We start from the raw sequence: 17,759 nt of genomic DNA on the forward strand, positions 1-17,759 counted from the left end.
AACACCGTTTTTTGTAGCCTAATCATTGAAAACACCTTCCTTGTAGCGTAGTCATTAGACACACCTCCCAACTTCCTGTTAACATCTATATATTGCTCATTTTTCGTTTGTGACGCCAAGGAAACGGGTCTAAGTTCTCTTCTCCACACGATAGCTGCACCTTTGTTTGAAGATACGTCGTGTTTCCTCTGCATTCGCTGGCCCTCCTCAACCAGGGTGAGCATTTCCATGTTGCTTCCAACCAGTCCCCACAGAGTTAGGTGTCGTGTTCTGGGTTGTTTTCTCCCTGCACCTCTCTCTCAAATGGGCCTTCATTATTAAACACCATGCAGTGGTTCTAATTCTTAAGTAAAAGTGCAGCCCTGGGACCACCCAGACACTGAGCCGTGTTTTATTATGCACATGCATCTCGTGAATGATCTTGTCAAGAGGCTTGCTGACAGCTATGTGCTGCACTTGGGTAATCTACCTGTCTAGGAACCTTGTCAAAATAGTAAATTAGACATAGTCTAACGCAATGTCTTCTAGAAATAAGCTCCGGTATAGTGATCACTATTGCCTTTTCCAGCTTTTTACCAATCCGTTTGACTTTTGTTGTGAAATTTATTGTTCTTGATTTTCTTGAGGACCCCATTTTATGAGCTTGGGGAACACAAGCCTTTTTCTAAGACTCTTTCCATAATAGTGTTGTTGGAATTAAATTCAATAAGGCCTGGCATGTGATAATGGTTCCATTCTGTTAAAGGATAATTTTAAAAATTATACATTTCATAGAAGTATAAAGCCAATGTGTCAAAGATTTTAACTGGTTCATTAATGAGGAAATTAGTAAGACCTTGCAAGTTCAAAAGATAACTCATAGAATCCCCATACATAAAAAGTATGTAATGCTCAAATACATTTTAAAAACAGAATGGACATGTTGCTTGAGGGAAATCCCCAAAATATTTGTATGTCCATATAAAATAATGATTTTCATTAAGAATTACTTATAATTCAGTTCTAAATAACTCCAAAAGTTAGCCCAGAGACAACATAGATTCAGATAACCTGGAACAATGTGTTAGTCCTTCAATACTGTCTAATCTAGGTCCAATGAAGTCATTCACAGTGTTTTTCTCTGTTCATTTTACCTTCCCTGGTTTTGTCTTTACTTCTGCTTTCTGCTATTCTCCTTTTTCAAAAAGCACTCATTGCAGTTTAGGAATCTCCTTATTGAAATGGTTAATGTACGGGAAAGCAGTTTGAGCTCTTAGACCAATGTTTGCTACTTATATTATTTGATTCTACATTCACTCTGAATCCTTTGGCATGTAATTTTTGTCTGAGTTCATTTAATGTAAGGAATTCCGTGTTTGATTCACTTATCCTTCCAGTAAGCATTGAGCTGCTGACTATGACCTCGACCTGTCTACATAGCAGTGCTTCCACTTTTGTGAAGAAATTGTCAGGTGATAATTCTACAGAAAAAAATAAGAGGGAAGAGAGAAAAAGCATTGGGAGTTACACTTGAACTATCGTAGTCAGGTAATGCCACATTGTAGAAGGTAGCATTAAATAAAGGTTGAAGGAGAGGAGGGAGAAGGCTTGGGATAGAGGACGAGCCCCTGATGCACAAGGTACCTGGCAGGGCTGAAAACTATCAGAGGCCAGAGGAGGCAGGTGAAGGATCAGAATGGAGAGAAATAGATGAGGTCACGAAAACCAAAGGCCAGATCACATAGGTGTGCGAGTCGTTTTAAGGATTTGGGTTCCCTACGTGAGAAGACCGTAAGCAGAGGAGTGCTGTGGCCTGGCATATTCCAAGGGCTCCTTCCGACGGCTCCTGTGCAGAGACGTAGAGGGACAAGGGCAGAAGTGGTGAACTCAGGCCTGTGATGATAGGAGCTCCCTTGAGGCAGTTCCCAGAGAAGGTGGGGGAGATACACTCTTCTAAGCTACGTTAGGGATGTCAGGAATACAGAGTCAAAGACCACTCCAAGGTGTTGGCACAAGCAACTGAAAGAATAGGGTTGCCGTTAATTGAGAAGAGGAAGGCTCCAGAAGGAATAGGTTTGCTTCTAGGTAAAATCTACTCACCTGCTTTGATCTGAATTGGCTCTCTAAATGTAGCCAATAACACAATTTGCAGTCCCAGATGATACTTGTAATTTGAAAATACGGCAGGCTGCTGACACCAGCCATTTTGCACCTTGATTTGGTTCACATGGACAGGAAAGGTTAAAATAACAAGATATTTCAGAAAACCGAAAAGAATTGTTACAATGAGAAAGTACCATTGACTGTGACAATCACAAAGCGTCTTTGCTGCAACCTGACCCCCAAGCCCCTTCTGTAAGCTTTCCCTTTCTTAGGTCTTGGCCTATGAGAGGTAATTTCCAGGTCCCTGCCACTGATGTGTATTTGCCTTTAGATAAGCAGTGCCTTGTGCCACCTTCCTATCAAAAGAGCTCCAGAGAGGCCACATCAAACTCTTCAAACAGGTTTTCTTTGTAAGAAACAACTGTGCTCTTGTTATTAAAATTTCATTTCGAGAGTATGGCATTGTCTTTTGAGCTTTCTTAACAAGTCTCTGATAAGAGAACTATACGCATCTTACCTCAAGCTCCTGAAGGTCTTTAAGGAGTCAAACTGAGCTTGTTTCCAGCATTCCTTACCTGTGAGCCAAAATATTCTAAAATTCCTTGCAGCGATCAAGTTTATAATTAGCTCAGTTGATAATGCAATTGCTGTTTGGGCTAAATTCAATACAATAATTATTGATTATCCATTATATGAAAAACACAGGACATGCTAAGGTGATTAAGACATAGAAGCAAGCCCAGAGTGGGCTCTCCCTAAGCAATCTTCTTTGAAGTATGTTAAACACTCTTGTTATGATACATACCAAAGTCCGGGGGAGGAGATCTATCTAGGTTTAGTAGGATATGGACCAGTTTTAAAATTAGGTTCAAATTGAATCTTGAAAAATCATCGGTAGCTGAATGGATGAATAAATGAAGGAGGATTTAGCCGGGGACAAGAGTGTGTAAATGCACTCATGTGAGAAGAAATAGAATAGTACATGTTCAGAGGATATGAATGAGTCAGTATTATCAAGCGCTTCAAGCATAAGGCTTGAAATTTTGGCCTGAGTCTCATCAAAGTAGGTCTTGCCTATCCTGCTATAGATTTAAAATCAAAATGTTATCCTCTTCATTAATGGTTTTTAAAAGGTTTTGTGATAACGCCTTTAAAAAGGCCTATCACCCAATCAATAACACTAAAAGATCAACACTTTCTCAGGTTCCTTGGGTGAAGGTGGGGGTCAGGAGTCTAAGAAGTCAGCCAGCTCTCCTTCCTTTCCCCAAGCACGCCCCAGGCACTGCGGCTTTCTCTACTTACACAGCCTGACAAACACTGTTAGAGTGCAGAAAATAGAGCGCTGTAGGCTTTCTTTAGTCAAAAAGTTAGATCTGAATTTTAGAAAGCGATTTGTCAGAACAGTGCAGATAAATCAATTTTAGGAGACAGGAGCAGGGACAGGAGGCAGGGACTGTAGAATAACCCATATGAGAGACGGGGTTATCACTACACAAATCTACAGCTTAGGACAGGGTTCTCAGTCAAGCCTTGTAAACCATTGTATTTCTTAGTTCAGGAATGGAATTCCAACTGTTTGGATCCTGAAAACCAGTGTTCAACCCACTAGACCATTCTTTACTTGGAACTCTTTTTCATTGACTTTGGTCCAGTTATTTCACTAGTACTTTCCCCAGATAACAAGATAAAAAGTAAACGTGTAAAATGCTTTCTAAGGTACGTATTTTGTTAGCTTTACTGTTGGGCTTGAGATTTTTTAAAATAATAGCTTGTCTAACCCTATCACGTTTTAATTTGCACCTTGATTCGGTTCACGTGGACAAGAAAGGTAAAATAAGATATTTCGGAAAACCAAAAAGAATTGTTATAATGCACTGACTCTTGAAAAAGAAGGGAGAAAATAATTGTTTCTTAAAATTACAATTTTTCAACAAGTTTGAAGTGATAAAAAAGTTGTAAGTCAGAACTCTCACCTCTGGCCACTCTTGGGTGGCGTAAAGACAGCCAATATTAACAGTTCAAAAGGATATCTGCTTGGTAGTCTGAAGGAGAAAGAGAAAAAATGGAGGCTATGAGCAGGGAATGAGGACATTTGAATTGATCCAGGTGCAGGAATTACACATTCAGTAATGGGTTAATTAAATAATCTGTATAGTGACTCCTCCTTTCCTTGACGTGAATTGGTTTAATTGAACATGAAGTAGATTATTAGCTGGAATGTGTCCCTGGGAGCTTTGTGCAGCCACAAGGAAATGGTTAAGGACTTTGAACATTGTTTACAGAAAGAGTTGTCAAAAGTTTTTCCTTTTCTTTTTTTTACTCTGAAAAATCTAGAGCAAGACTAAAAAATGTGAAAAGAAATCAAAGCTAATCACTTCTTTTAATTTTTCTGCCATGAAACAGACTTTTGTTGCCTTTCTGAGGCCAGTTGAGCAGTGTTTAGCAAGCACTCACAGCTGAGCATTTCCTTACAGCCAAGGGAAGGAAGAAATGTTCACAGGAAATTCTAATTTCAATGCTGTAAAAACACACTGTAAAATTTCAATATAATTAAAAATAACCTTAGTCTCATTGCTGAAGTCATCTTGGAATAATATTTCTCCTGTTCTTTTAATTTAAATTTTAAATGGCTTGTTATTTTTCTATGGATTTCAGTTGGTGGGATTCTCATATGATAATTTGATGTTAAATATGGTATTATTGGAAATACATATTTGTCATACACAATATTAAAATTTTTAAAAAGCTGGGAATGAAGAACATATGCCAAGTCAGAGTTATATTTGTTCTGAAATATTTAAAAACATTTAAATCAAGCTAAAAAATTAAACTGGCTTATGAGCTCTTAGAATAACTAAACTCCTTGTGACACTGTTGGCATTTATTTGCCCAAATTTGTTTGTTCATGTTTTTCGGAACACAGCTTTCCATTGCCTGCTAAACAATGAACTTCAACGTTTGTTCAATATTTAGGCTAAATTTCCTTTCATGATACTAATTTGAAGACTATCAAAGTGAGTGTTTTGCTTTTTTTTTTCCACCCCCCCCCCCCCCCCCCCCACATCTCCTTGGCTAGTCCTTGTCAACCTCTGTCAACTTTTCATCCCTCTCCACCTTCTCTCTTCTCCTTCCCTCTTCTCCTGTTTCTCCTTCTCATTTGTTTTCTACCTTGCATCTTCTTCCTCATCAAGCTTATTCTTTCACTGATCCATGCTTATCTGGGAAGGATAGCCAGGAGAGATTCCTGTCTCACTATTACCAAAGCATCATGCCAAACCTTAAAATGGCTTTTAAGACCACACAGTAAGATTCTTTCTCTCACAGTATTTCAGTCTTTATAAAACTATCCTCCCATTCATTCAAGAGCTGGTGTCATGATATTTAATCTTTCCATAACTTGTCTGACTTGTGATACCATTGGATGGTAATAAAAATAATTTGCCAATCCAAATGTGATTCCACACTTTTAATATCTGTCTTTTCCCATCTGTCCTTCTCTGTCCCACAAGGTATTTCAACTGCATAATTTCTCTACTGCCTTTTTGTCCTTCTATGACTGAGTTTGTTAGTGCAGTGAGTCATCCACTTCCAGATACAATCACCTGAGAACAGGATAGAATGTGTGGCCTAAGATATTGCAGGACTGTGGGGTGGGTTGGCAGTAAAATACCCATAACGACCCCCATTCTCAGAGGTGAGAAAAGACCTTCTACAAACTAGAGTTCCTCCAAACACCAGCATCCTTTCCTTCCATTCCTCTTCCTCTAATGGTCAAAGTAATAAAGTCAATTTCATCTCTTCCAGTACTTGGGATTTGGAAATCTTGTTCTACTGAGGCTTTAGCTTCACAATCCTCTATGTCTGACTTCTAAGTGACCTGCCGAATAACAGGCATTGCCGTACTTCACTTACATTCTGAGAGTGGAGTTGTGTGTGCTTCCATATCCCCCACTGTTACCTCACTTCTTGGGAGGACCATGAACCATCTTGGTATTTTAAAATAATACGGCATAGCAGGATGGTGTGAACAGTGAACGCACAGGGCTCTTTCAGCATGATGCAATAGACTTTCAAACCATGTTTTCTCATTTATCTTTAGTAGATATGTACTGATGTGCACATTTTGCAAGTACAGGGACTGTCATCTTCAAGGCATCCTAGTGCCTGGGGTAGCACCTGGGACGCAGGCACTGGAACAAAGATGAATGAGACACATACCCAAACTTCAAATGTGTATATTTTCTGTATGTGGCATCCTCCTGGTTTGGTCCTATTCCCTCTGGTGACATAAAGTGACATAGTTTGGGGGTAATATTGCGAGACTTACATGAGAAAATCAACTGTTAGTCTCTCTCAGTGAAAACCATTCCATTTCAGGTAAACTGAGTCTCACAAATCCTTAGCCTTGCTACATTTTTTTTCCTGTTCACTTCCCAAGGTAGTTCCTGGGTTCAGGAAAAAGTGTCATTCTGGTGGCATGAGTGGGAGGAAGCACAGCTGGTTCGAATATGGCTTTGTGCTGAGCCCCGGTGGAACGGTGGCTCATCCTTCAGCATCTTCAGGCCCTGTGTATGTCTTTGTTGCATTCTTGACCACAGTATCCAGATAGAATGACCTGCAATCCAGTCTTGAAGAAAGTATGAGAGACTCCATAGAACCTGACTATTACCCTGATGGTTACACACCTCTCCTAGCCTTGGGTGATTCTGTTAACCCAGCTAAATCCTCCATCAGACCACTCAATGTGGGCAATCCATGTAGGAACTGCTAATTTACAGTCCCCATTCGCCGTGAGACAGTGATCTTCCACACTTTCTCATGTTCTCCCACTGAGGATGTGAACCCCTGGTCTCTTGTATGCTGTAAGCAGACAGTAGGAAACCAAGGTTCACTGGCCCAGGCCCTCTGGCCAAGGCCCTCTTGTGGCTTAAACACTCTGCCATGACTTCCAGCCTGTAATGGCCAATCCATTTTGGTGCAGATCAGGATGCTGTTAGGGTGACTCTCTATAATCAGAGCACTTAAAGTGGAGGAGGACACTGATAAAATGAACACAGCAGTATAAATTGGGATTATAGATACTTTCCTACCAAAACTTCAAAGAGAATCAGTTTTCTTGATATCTCAGCCCAGCCCCACCCCACCCAGCAGGACTCCCCTTAAAGCAAGGGATGCCGATGATCCAATCAGCGTAGATACATTAAAACACAAAAAAATAGAGATTGGTTATGTTACAGGATTGACTACAGATGGCCCCTGACTTACCATGGTTCAACTTAGGACTCTTAGACTTTTACAGTAGTGTGAAAGTGATAACACATTCAGTAGAAAACATCCACTGAGTACCCGTACAACCATTCTGCTATTCACTTTTAGTACAATATTGAATAAATGACATGAGATATTCAATGCTTTATTGTGAAATAACCTTTGAGTTAGGTGGTTTTCCCAACTGTAGGCTAATGTAGGTGTTCTGAGTGTGTTTAAGGTAGGGAAGGCTAAGCTACAATGTTTCACAGGTTGGGCATATTAAATCCGTTTTCCTTAGTCTATTTTCAGCTTATAATGTTTTTATTAGAACATAACCGCACTGTAAGTTGAAGAGCATCTATCCATTGCATGCATGTATAATACAACCCTGTGCTTCATATAATCAGTGCAGGAAGATGTTATTGTGGGAATGTTAAGAGGCAGTGAAATCCAGACTGGGTCTTGGAAGGCTAAATTAGAGTCCTGTAAGTGAAGTAGAGGGGAAGTAGAATTCCAGCTGGAGGGATAAGCCTTCTGCTCAAGGCTCTGAGCTCTATCTCATTCTTTTAAAAAACTGAGAAACCTGTGTCTTTCAGTCTTCTTACCACCTTCCTTTTTTTTCTTCCATTCTCAAACTGAATTAATGTAGATGTCATGTGATATAAGAGGGAATGAGAATTATAGCCAAATGGAATTTCAATATCCCATACTGCGCTCTGTTCTCCAGTTCTGAGCTGCTTTTTTCTTTTAATCAGAGCTATATTGAAATATGATTCACATACCACAATATTCACCTGAAGTGTACTCTTCAGTGCTTTTTAATATATTCCTGGGGTTATGCATTCATCACCACAATTATTTTTGGAAGATTTTTAATGCAAAAAGAAACCCAGTATCCATTAGTACCGACTCATGTTTTCCCTCAGCCCCTTCCCCACGGCCCAAAGCAAACACTAATTTCTTTTCATCTCTAGGGATTGTCCTATTCTGGACATTAAATGTAAGTGCAATTGTACAAAATGTGTTTTATGATTAGCTGCTTTCATTTAGTATGTTTTCAAGGTTTGTCAGGTTGTGGAATGAATCCGCGGTTCCCTTTGTATTTCCGGATCCTATTTAATACGGTGGATATATACCACATTTTTTCATTGGTTGATAGATATTGGTTTCCACCTTTTGCAATTATGAATAACTCTGCTATAACAATTTGCATACAAATTTTTACATGGACACATTTTTCTTCAATACAAAACTAGGTATGGATTTGCTGGTTCACATGACAATGCTATGTGGAACTTCTGGAGTGTTTTTCAAAACTGATGCACCATTCTATATTCTCACCAGCCATATATGGGTGTTTCAATTCCCCACCTCCTCACTGACACTTGTTAACTGTCTTTTTTGTACCTATTTTAGTGGACATTAACTGGTGTCTCAATATGGCTTTGATTGGCATTTCCTTGATGGCTAAGGATGCTGAGCTTTTTTACGTGTGCTTCTTGGCCATTTGTGTATCTTCTTTGGGGCAGCGTCTATGCTGATTATTGGGTCCACACTTTAGTTGGTAATTTGTCTTTTTATTGTGTTACAAGAGATCTTTATGTATTCCAGATGCAAATTATTTATCTTATATATAATTTGCAAACGTTTCCCTATTCTATGGGTCATCTTTTTCTTTTCTGATTTCTGAAATACAAAGTTTAAAATTTTGATGAATTCCAGTTATTTTCTTGTGTTTTTAATGTCATATCTAACAAGACTTTGCGTAACACAGGGTTACAGAGATTTACTCCTATATTTTCTTGAAAGAGTATCTGAGCTTCACGTCTTACATTTGGGCCTATGATTTATTTATTTTTTTGTGGATACCCAGTTCACCATTTGTTGAAAAACTATTTTTTTCTTTAATGAATTGTTTTGGCGCTCTTGTCAAAAATCAAACTGGTTATGTCAGTGGTTTTATCTCTGGAACGTGAATTTTATTTCATTCATCAATGTGTCTAGTCTTACGCGAGCATAATGGAATCGTGATCAATGCAGTTTCCTAAAAAGTATTGAATTAGGTATGAATATTCAAATTTTTTGTTTTTTAAAGATTGTTTTGACTATTCTAAGTCCTCTGAATATCCATATGAATTTTATGATCAACTTGTTAATGTATGCAAATAAGCCAGCAGGGATTTTAATAGGAATTATGTTAAATTTGCTAATCCATTTGAGGCGTATTGCCATCTTATCTATATTAAATCTTCTGATGCATGTACATGAAATATTTTTCCATTTATTTTACAGGTCTTCAATTTCTTTAAACATTTGTAGTTTTTGGAATATATATTTTGTGCTTATTTTGTTAAATTTATTTCTAACTATTTTGGGGTTTTTAGACGCTATGGTAAAGGAATTGTTTTCTTTTTAAATTTTGTGTTCAGATTATTTATTGCTATGGGGGGTATACAATTGCTTTTTGTGGCTGGGTGTGGCAGCTCACACGTGTAATCCCAGCACTTTGGGAGGCTGAGGCAGGCAGATCACAAAGTCAGGAGATTGAGACCATTCTGGCTAACATGGTGAAACCACGTCTCTACTAAAAATACAAAAAATTAGCCAGGCATGGTGGCGGGCGCCTGGAGTCCCAGCTACTCGGGAGGCAGAGGCAGGAGAATGGTATGAACCTGGGAGGTGGAACTTGCAGTGAGCAGAGATTGCACCACTGCCCTCCAGCCTGGGCAACAGAGCAAGACTCCATCTCAAAAATAAATAAGATTAGCTGGGCATGGTGGTGTGCGCCCATGGTCCCAGCTACACAGTAGGCTGAGGTGGGAGGATTTCTTGAGCCCAGGAGGTCCATGATGCAGTGGGCTGAGATTGCACCACTGCATTTCAGACTGGGCAAGGGGATGAGGTATTCCCCAAAGCCCTCCCCCCGGCCCCACACACACAAAAGAAATTTAATTTTTGAGTATTCATCTTCTACCCTGTAACCTTGCTGGACTTGTTCATAAGTTCTAATCATTTTTAATGGATATCTAAGATGTTCTATATACTAGATCATGTCATCTGTAAACAGTTATATTTTAATCTTCCTTACCTATGTTTATGCCTCTAGTTTTCCTGCATCACTGCCCTAGCTAAAAATTCCGGCATACTGTGGAATATAATTTGTCTTATTGCTGATTTTAGGCAGAAAATACTCAGTATTTCATTGAATATAATGTTAACTGTAGGTTTTTCATGGGTGACTTTTATCAGGTTGAAGAAATGCCCGGGCTGGGTGCGGTGGCTCAAGCCTGTAATCCCAGCACTTTGGGAGGCCAAGACGGGCGGATCGCGAGGTCAGGAGATCGAGACCATCCTGGCTAACACGGTGAAACCCCGTCTCTACTAAAAAATACAAAAAACTAGCCGGGTGAGGTGGCGGTGCCTGTAGTCCCAGCTACACGGGAGGCTGAGGCAGGAGAATGGCAGGAACCTGGGAGGCGGAGCTTGCAGATGAGCCAAGATGGCACTGCTCACTCCAGCCTGGGCGGCAGAGCAAGACTCCGTCTCAAAAAAAAAAAACAAGAAAAGAAATTCCCTTCTATTTCTAGTTTAAGTGTTTTTATCATGAAAGAATGTTGAATTTTGTCATTTTTTTTCTGTATCTATTGAGACAATCAGCTGATTTTTCTTTATTGATAGGGTGTACTGTTAGATTTTCACATGTGAAGCTTACCTGGCATTGCTAAAATAAACAGCACTTGGACACAGTACATAATGCTTTATATGTTGTTGGATCTGATTTTTGATGTTTTTGAGCACTTTTGTGTTTCTTTTTAAGAAATACTAGTCTGTAGTTTTCTGTCTATAACTGTCTGGCTTTGGTATTAGGTACTGACCTTATAAAATGAGTTGGAATGTGGTCCCTCTTCTTCTATTTTTGGAAAGAGTGTATGAAAAACTGACAATAATTCTACTCTCAATGTTTGGTGGAATTCACCAGTGAAGCCGTTTGAGCCTGGAATTTTTGGGAGAATTTTAAAATTACTGCCTTTACTTGAGGTCTGTTCTGATGTTGCTTGACTAAGTTTTGGGTAATTTGTGTTTTTGTAGGAATTTTTCTATTTCCTCTAAGTGATCCAGTTTGTTGACACCCAGATGTTTGTAAAATTCTCTTATAAGCTTTTTCTTAAATATCTGTAAGGTTCATCATAATATTCTCTCCTTTTTCTCCCCTTTTAGTAATTTGAGACTTCTTTATTTCTTGATCAGTCTAGCAAAAGATTATTAATTTTGTAGGAGGTTTAAAAAAATTTTTCAATGTGCTTACGTTTCTTATTTTTTCTACTCTGTTTGATTGTTCTCACTAGAGTATTTGTTATCCTGCTTCAGTTTAGCTTGTACTTTTTCCAGCATAATAAGGTGGAAGGTGAGGCTATTTATGTAGGATATTTTTCTTTTTAAATAGTTATTTACTATAAATTTCCCTCTATGCATTTCTTGAGTTGCGTTTCATACATTTTGATGTATTTTGTCTCCATTTTCATTCATATTAAAGTATTTTTAAATTTCCCTAGCGATTTCTTCTTTTTAACTCCTTTGGGTTTTTAGAAATTTTTTTTAACTTCCACGTGTTTTATTCCTCAAATTCTAATTTTCTTCCATTGAGCTCAGATAAGTTATTTGTATAATTGTACTCATTTTAAATAAACTGAAAGTAGTTTTGTGGCATATGCTTTATTCTGGAGAATGCTTCCTATGTACTTGAAAAGAATATTCTGTGGTTGCATGGAATGTTCTTGTAGATATCTAATTCTAGTTGGCTGATAGTATTTTGGTTGTCATGGTCATTTTGGCTAGATTGTTTTATTCCTCTATGAAAATGAGCAGAACAATCATTATTTAATTGTTTATTTTGCTCTCAATTTTGTCAGGTTTTGTTTTACATATTTTGAGGCTCTGCTAGGAGTATGCTTTAGTTATCTAGACCCAGTGAAACAAATACCACAAATTGTATATGGCTTGAAACAACAAAAATTAATTTTCTCATAGTTCTGGAGGCTGGAGGCTGAGTCACTAATCAATTTCCACCTGATTGCTTCATTATTTTTTTACCTTGCTCTGGGGTCCATATTCTTATGATTATGTCCACACCCTTTTCCAGGAGATATTTTTGAGGCCCGGCTTTGAGGTTTGTTCTAACCCCCAATGAGATCCTCTTCTCTTTCCCTTATCTTAGACTAGCCACTCCATGGATTAGCCTGCACCTCTCATAAAACCACCAGGCTCCTCTAAATTGCTTATCCCCACCATCTCCATTTACTTTTGAGAGCAACCTTGGATTTGAACTTCCTGCCCTCTGTCTCTCCTCTTGGGAAAAATCTCTGAGCCACTGCTTCACACCTGGGGCAGAGACTCTCAGCTTCTGCTGGACTGACATTCTCGTTTCATGAGTAAACCACAGGTCTGAGGTGAGAGCTTGATTGTCTTGGTTTGCTCCTCATGGCATAGAACATTTACCCTATATGCCATCTGGTGCACAAGTGATGGGAACTGCAGCATTTTGACCTTCTGTTCTGGAGTTGAGCCTCCTATACCTCCTACAGAGGTGGAACTTGAAAGCCGACATGGCCTGTTGGCCAAACTCACCTGCAATTTACCCTCTGCCTATGAAGCTTGTGAGGATGAGAAAGGATGGTGTTCTGACCCTCCTGGTTAGACACGTACCCTGGCTGGAATCTGCAGGTAGAAAGAATCCAGTTTTCCTGGCTATACTCACCCAGATTGGAGAGAAGGGGAAGAAAGCAGGCTGTGGCCCAAGCTGCACAAACATTCAATTCTCACTGAGATGTTCTCATTTAGATGTTTCCTCATCAGTTTATTAGCTTAAGGCACTTCCGAAGACTTTAACATTTTTAATACACTGTCCGCCCATTGTGCTTGTTTTGCTGGGAAGTGAGTATTCAGTGCTAAGCTTGCCTCAATTCTGAAAGTGGGTCTTTGGATCCAATTGTCAAGTTGTTTAAAAAATTAAATATTCCTAAGCATTGTCTTATACAATGCATAAAATGTTTTTGTAGGTAGCAAAAGGAGAATATTATTCCCACTAATAAATAAAATTATCTATTTTGCTGCAGTTTTGGTTAGTTTCGGACAAGAACCTTTGAGAATACAAAGTATGTCTCATTGATTTTGCTGCTGAGGTGTGCTGGTGATTTTTCTCTCCTTTTTTTTTTCTCATTTACTGTTGTCTTATAATGTATTTTAAAAAAGAATAAGTTAACATTAAGAAAATATATATCTGTGTTCACACTATACAGAATTTTCATAATCTGTTTCTCATAATGTGCATGCTTAGCAATGGTAGTTATACATAACTTCCACTTCAGATTGCTTTAGAAAGCAACTGATGAAAATCACTACCAATCATCCCCATAAACTTGTAATAACTATTTTTAGCTCTCTAAATTAATTTCATTATCATGATTACTGATATAATATTAAGCTAATCAACCCCTTGTACACACACAAAAATAAGAGGGAGAAAGAAATGTCTCCGTCTCATTTTTTATGGTTACTCTGCAACCATTTAAGTATGACTGATCATTATAAGTTCCATATTTCTTTCCAATGCGATTAGTAGAGTTTTGATATTTAGTGTATTAATCAGCTTCCACTCAAGACAGCAAAACCATAAAGTAGTTTAAACACAGAAAGTTTCACATAAAGAAATACTAATTATATAAGAAGTTAAAACCATGAAGGATTGTGTACCTAAGGGGTAAAAGGAATTTTAAAGAATAGAGGAATACCAGATATAGAGAGAAGTCAATACCTTTCAGGTTAAGTGCCACCAACCAAAGGAGAAACACATCTGGGTTCTTCTCCCAGGGTCGAGATATCTAGACTCTGCCCCATGGTGTATGGGAAAATGGACAAGTTCACTATGGTGCTATAGCAAGCTGTCCAAGCAGAGGTGCCAAGACTTGGAGGTCACTGCGAAGCTGTCTGCAGGGGTGCTCAGGTGGTGAGAAGCCAGCTAAGAGGACCCTGCGAGAAGCATCCAGTGAAGAGGTGTCCTGTGCTGCTGGATTCCGGACAGAGGAGCTCATGAAGATCAGGAAGGGCGCTGCCTCTCCCCTATGTCCCTCTAGTGCCTTTGATTGTCTAAGCTTAACGTTGCCATTTGAAAATAAACATTTATGATGATTGGCTCCTCTCTGATAAAGTAGCAATGTAGGGTAGATTTGAAACTGAGAGACAATAAATTATTAGCAGACCCGTTTAGTATATGATTCAACTTTTCTTAATTACAAGGGCAACTCCAGATGATCATTTCTTACAGAAGACTACAGTTAATCTTTTCAAATAAGACTTTTCTATGCATTCTGTTTGCTTTTTTCCTGTCACTCCCCTGGGTTTAGTAAACATACCCCTCCCCTTCCAGACCTCGGGAAGCCCCAGTCTCTTCTTCCTCCCCAAGCCCCTCTTTGGTTGCCCAAGCACTCCCCCAAATTCTAAAGTAGTCTTAGTAAGATCCAATTCAAATGAGAGCTGTAAGCAAAATGGGCAAACAGGTGAAACCACGTGGTTGAGAATGGAAAAGATGAATTCCCACCTCCCCTCCACATGTGTTCACGAGGGCACATTTTAAATCTAGGGCCGTAAAACACAAATCATGGTATCAAAAGGTATAGGAATAACTTTCACAGTAAGAAACACATCGGTAGTCATTTTATTTTTCTCTGTGCCAGACACACCTGGTATGGGGCTTCATTCTCTGAGAAGCTCCAGGAATAAGGGATTAACATTAATTTTCTTTTTCTTTTTTTTAACAGCACTCATCAAAATCTCTTGTAAATTGAAGGAATTGTCTTGCTCAGGATAAACAGTTGGTGGGTGGAAACTGGCTTCAAATACAGGTGTTTTCTCCTTTTGAAGCCAGTGCCCAGGGCCAGGCTTGGTCAGGATGGGTCCTGCAGGTACCCACTGGCCCAGCCTTCACAGGTAGCTTCTTTAGCTTACCCGGTAGTTGATCAGATGGGTCCTCTCCCCAGGATCTAGCAACTAGACAGTAAGGACTGATACAGCAGGGGTTCCAGATGCCTGTTTCTTCTACCACGGCCAGCGTGCATCAGATGAGAGGCTTGGCTGGAGGTTCTGTCTGCCATACTGATGATTAAATGTGTTGAACATCGCCTCTACTCTTCTATCTTTACAGCCGTGTTTGTGAGAAGACACTGCTGTTTTTTTCAGTTCTACCCAAAGTGGTGTCACTACTAAAGTGCCGGCACTATAAACATTTACTTAGAACCTACAATTTTCCAAAGACTATGGAATGGTGATCTTTGTTAAGAATACTCTTAATAGCAAACCAAAAATGTTTTTTTCTAACAAGTCAATATCTTTCATATCTAGCTATTTGATTAGCGACAGATACACCATTTTTACCAAAGTGTTCCTACTCTATGACTAATAATTTTTTGGTTATGATTGCTGTCTTTATTACAAATTCTCTTCAGTTTTTAGATCTCAGTTAACATCTTTTCTGTTACATACTTTGTATTTTAAGGCATATTTTCTGAACCAATTGTCCCAAGCTTTAGAAACCTGTTATAAAGTTTGTGTCATGCTCTTTCCAAAAGACAGGGACCACACTCTGTTAACCCTCTCAGCATTGGCATAATTTTAAGTGTGCAGTACATACTTTCAAAGTTTTTTTTTTTTTTTTTTTTTTTTTTGGTCAATGATAGTATTGAAGAACTTGAAGAGAATGGACAGTGTTAAGGATAAGATAAGCAATTTTCACTGCAACCTCTGTCTCCTGGGTTTAAGCAATTCTCTTGCCTCAGCTTCCCGAGCAGCGGGGATTCCAGTCACATGCCACCATGTCCAGCTAATTTTTGTATTTTTAGTAGAGACAGGGTTTCACCATGTTGGCCAGGCTGGTCTTGAACTCCTGACCTCAGGTGATCCACCTGCCTCGACCTCCCAAAGTGCTGAGATTACAGGGGTGAGTCACTGTGGCTGGCCTCAGTTGCATTTTGTTTTCTCTCCTGAAAGAGAAAATTTCTAAGATGATTTAAAAATTCACAATTAAATTTGTCAGTATGATCTCACAAGCAGGAGGTCATATTCTATGAAGTGAGGCCCATGTTCTGTTTCTGGTCCAGCTGCAGAGACAAATGGAAACCGGCTTCCTCTGTTAGATGTGCTGTCAGGTGAGGTGCTCTGTACTTGTATCATTTCTCCGTCATTTGCCTCCTAGTGATACACATGACAGCTGTATGTAAAATGTACTCAGTTAATGACGCAGAGTTTTCCAGCTTCCGAGTGTCACTTAGTTTGCTTGTTACATGGATTTGTGATCATCATCTTGGCTAATTGATGCAAGAATCCACTATGAAGTTCTCCTTTTTTTTTTTTTTTTTTTTTTTTTTTTAACCCGGTGAAGAGGCCAACAAGTATTTCAGAGAAGTATTTCAGAGTAAGAGAGTCATAGCTTTTGTTGCATCTTTAATTCCGAAATAACATTTTCCTTTTTGCTGTTGTCCAAATCCTCTTTGATATCCATCATCCTTTATTATGTGTCAGACCTTAAGAAAAAATCCCTGCATAGCAGGAAGTTTTAGAGCCTAAACGTGGTGATACTGTGTTGATGACAGCCGAGTGACACACCAGGATAGCAAAACACAGGAGCCCTTCTCTTAACTCTGTCTTCCCAGGTCCATGAAGAAACAATGTTCAGAAACTTCATGAGTCTAGAGAGATCTGTTTGTAAGACTTCAATTTCTATAGTTTCATTACGGGAACCTATTTAGATTTAGTTTCTTTAAAATATGGAAAACAACCTTTGTTCTTCTTATGGCTAAGATAAATTTCACTTCTAGTTGTAGCTTAGGTGCATTTAGAATGGCCATCTATTTCAGACATTCTTCCTCTCTAAAAGAGTATAGTTTTATCCATTCACTTACCGAAAGTTTCAGGTTGATTAGCTGCTATGTAGAGAACATGCTAAGATTATAGGACCGGAAGCTGCACTGAAGACTTAGTCTGTCAGCTACCATCTGCTATGCCCTCCTTCCCTAGCCAGCCCTAAATCAGTGCTGCACTGGGTCTACTCTGGGCAAAGGTGCTCTGTATTAGAAATCAGAAACAACACTTTTTCTTTGCTTTCAACGAGTGTATATGTTATTAGGGGAACAAAGTACTTGAAGAGTTTATACTCAAACTGGGGTTAGCCAGACTAGGGTAGTGTATCCCAAGATTTCCTAGAGGCATACCAGAGCCAAATTTTGAAAACCAAAGGGATGTGCTGGGAGAAGAAAAGATGAAGCTGCATGTCTAACAACAAGGATGCGGAAGAAGAGACTGCGTCTGATGTCCACTGAAGTCAGGAGTCCAGTTAGCCCGTGAGAGGTGGTAAGCACTGTAAGGAAGGTAGCAGTGTT

At 39.1% G+C, this 17,759-nt stretch overlaps 1 protein-coding gene across 1 annotated transcript in view; it reads left to right on the plus strand.

The window, feature by feature from the left end:
• CSMD1 (CUB and Sushi multiple domains 1) overlaps positions 1-17,759 on the plus strand; it is a 2,063,566-nt gene that overhangs the window by 523,522 nt on the left and 1,522,285 nt on the right. The gene's annotated exons all lie outside the window — the stretch shown is intronic.

The sequence above is a fragment of the Piliocolobus tephrosceles genome, chromosome 7 (assembly GCF_002776525.5).
Source record: "Piliocolobus tephrosceles isolate RC106 chromosome 7, ASM277652v3, whole genome shotgun sequence".
NCBI lineage: Eukaryota > Metazoa > Chordata > Mammalia > Primates > Cercopithecidae > Piliocolobus > Piliocolobus tephrosceles.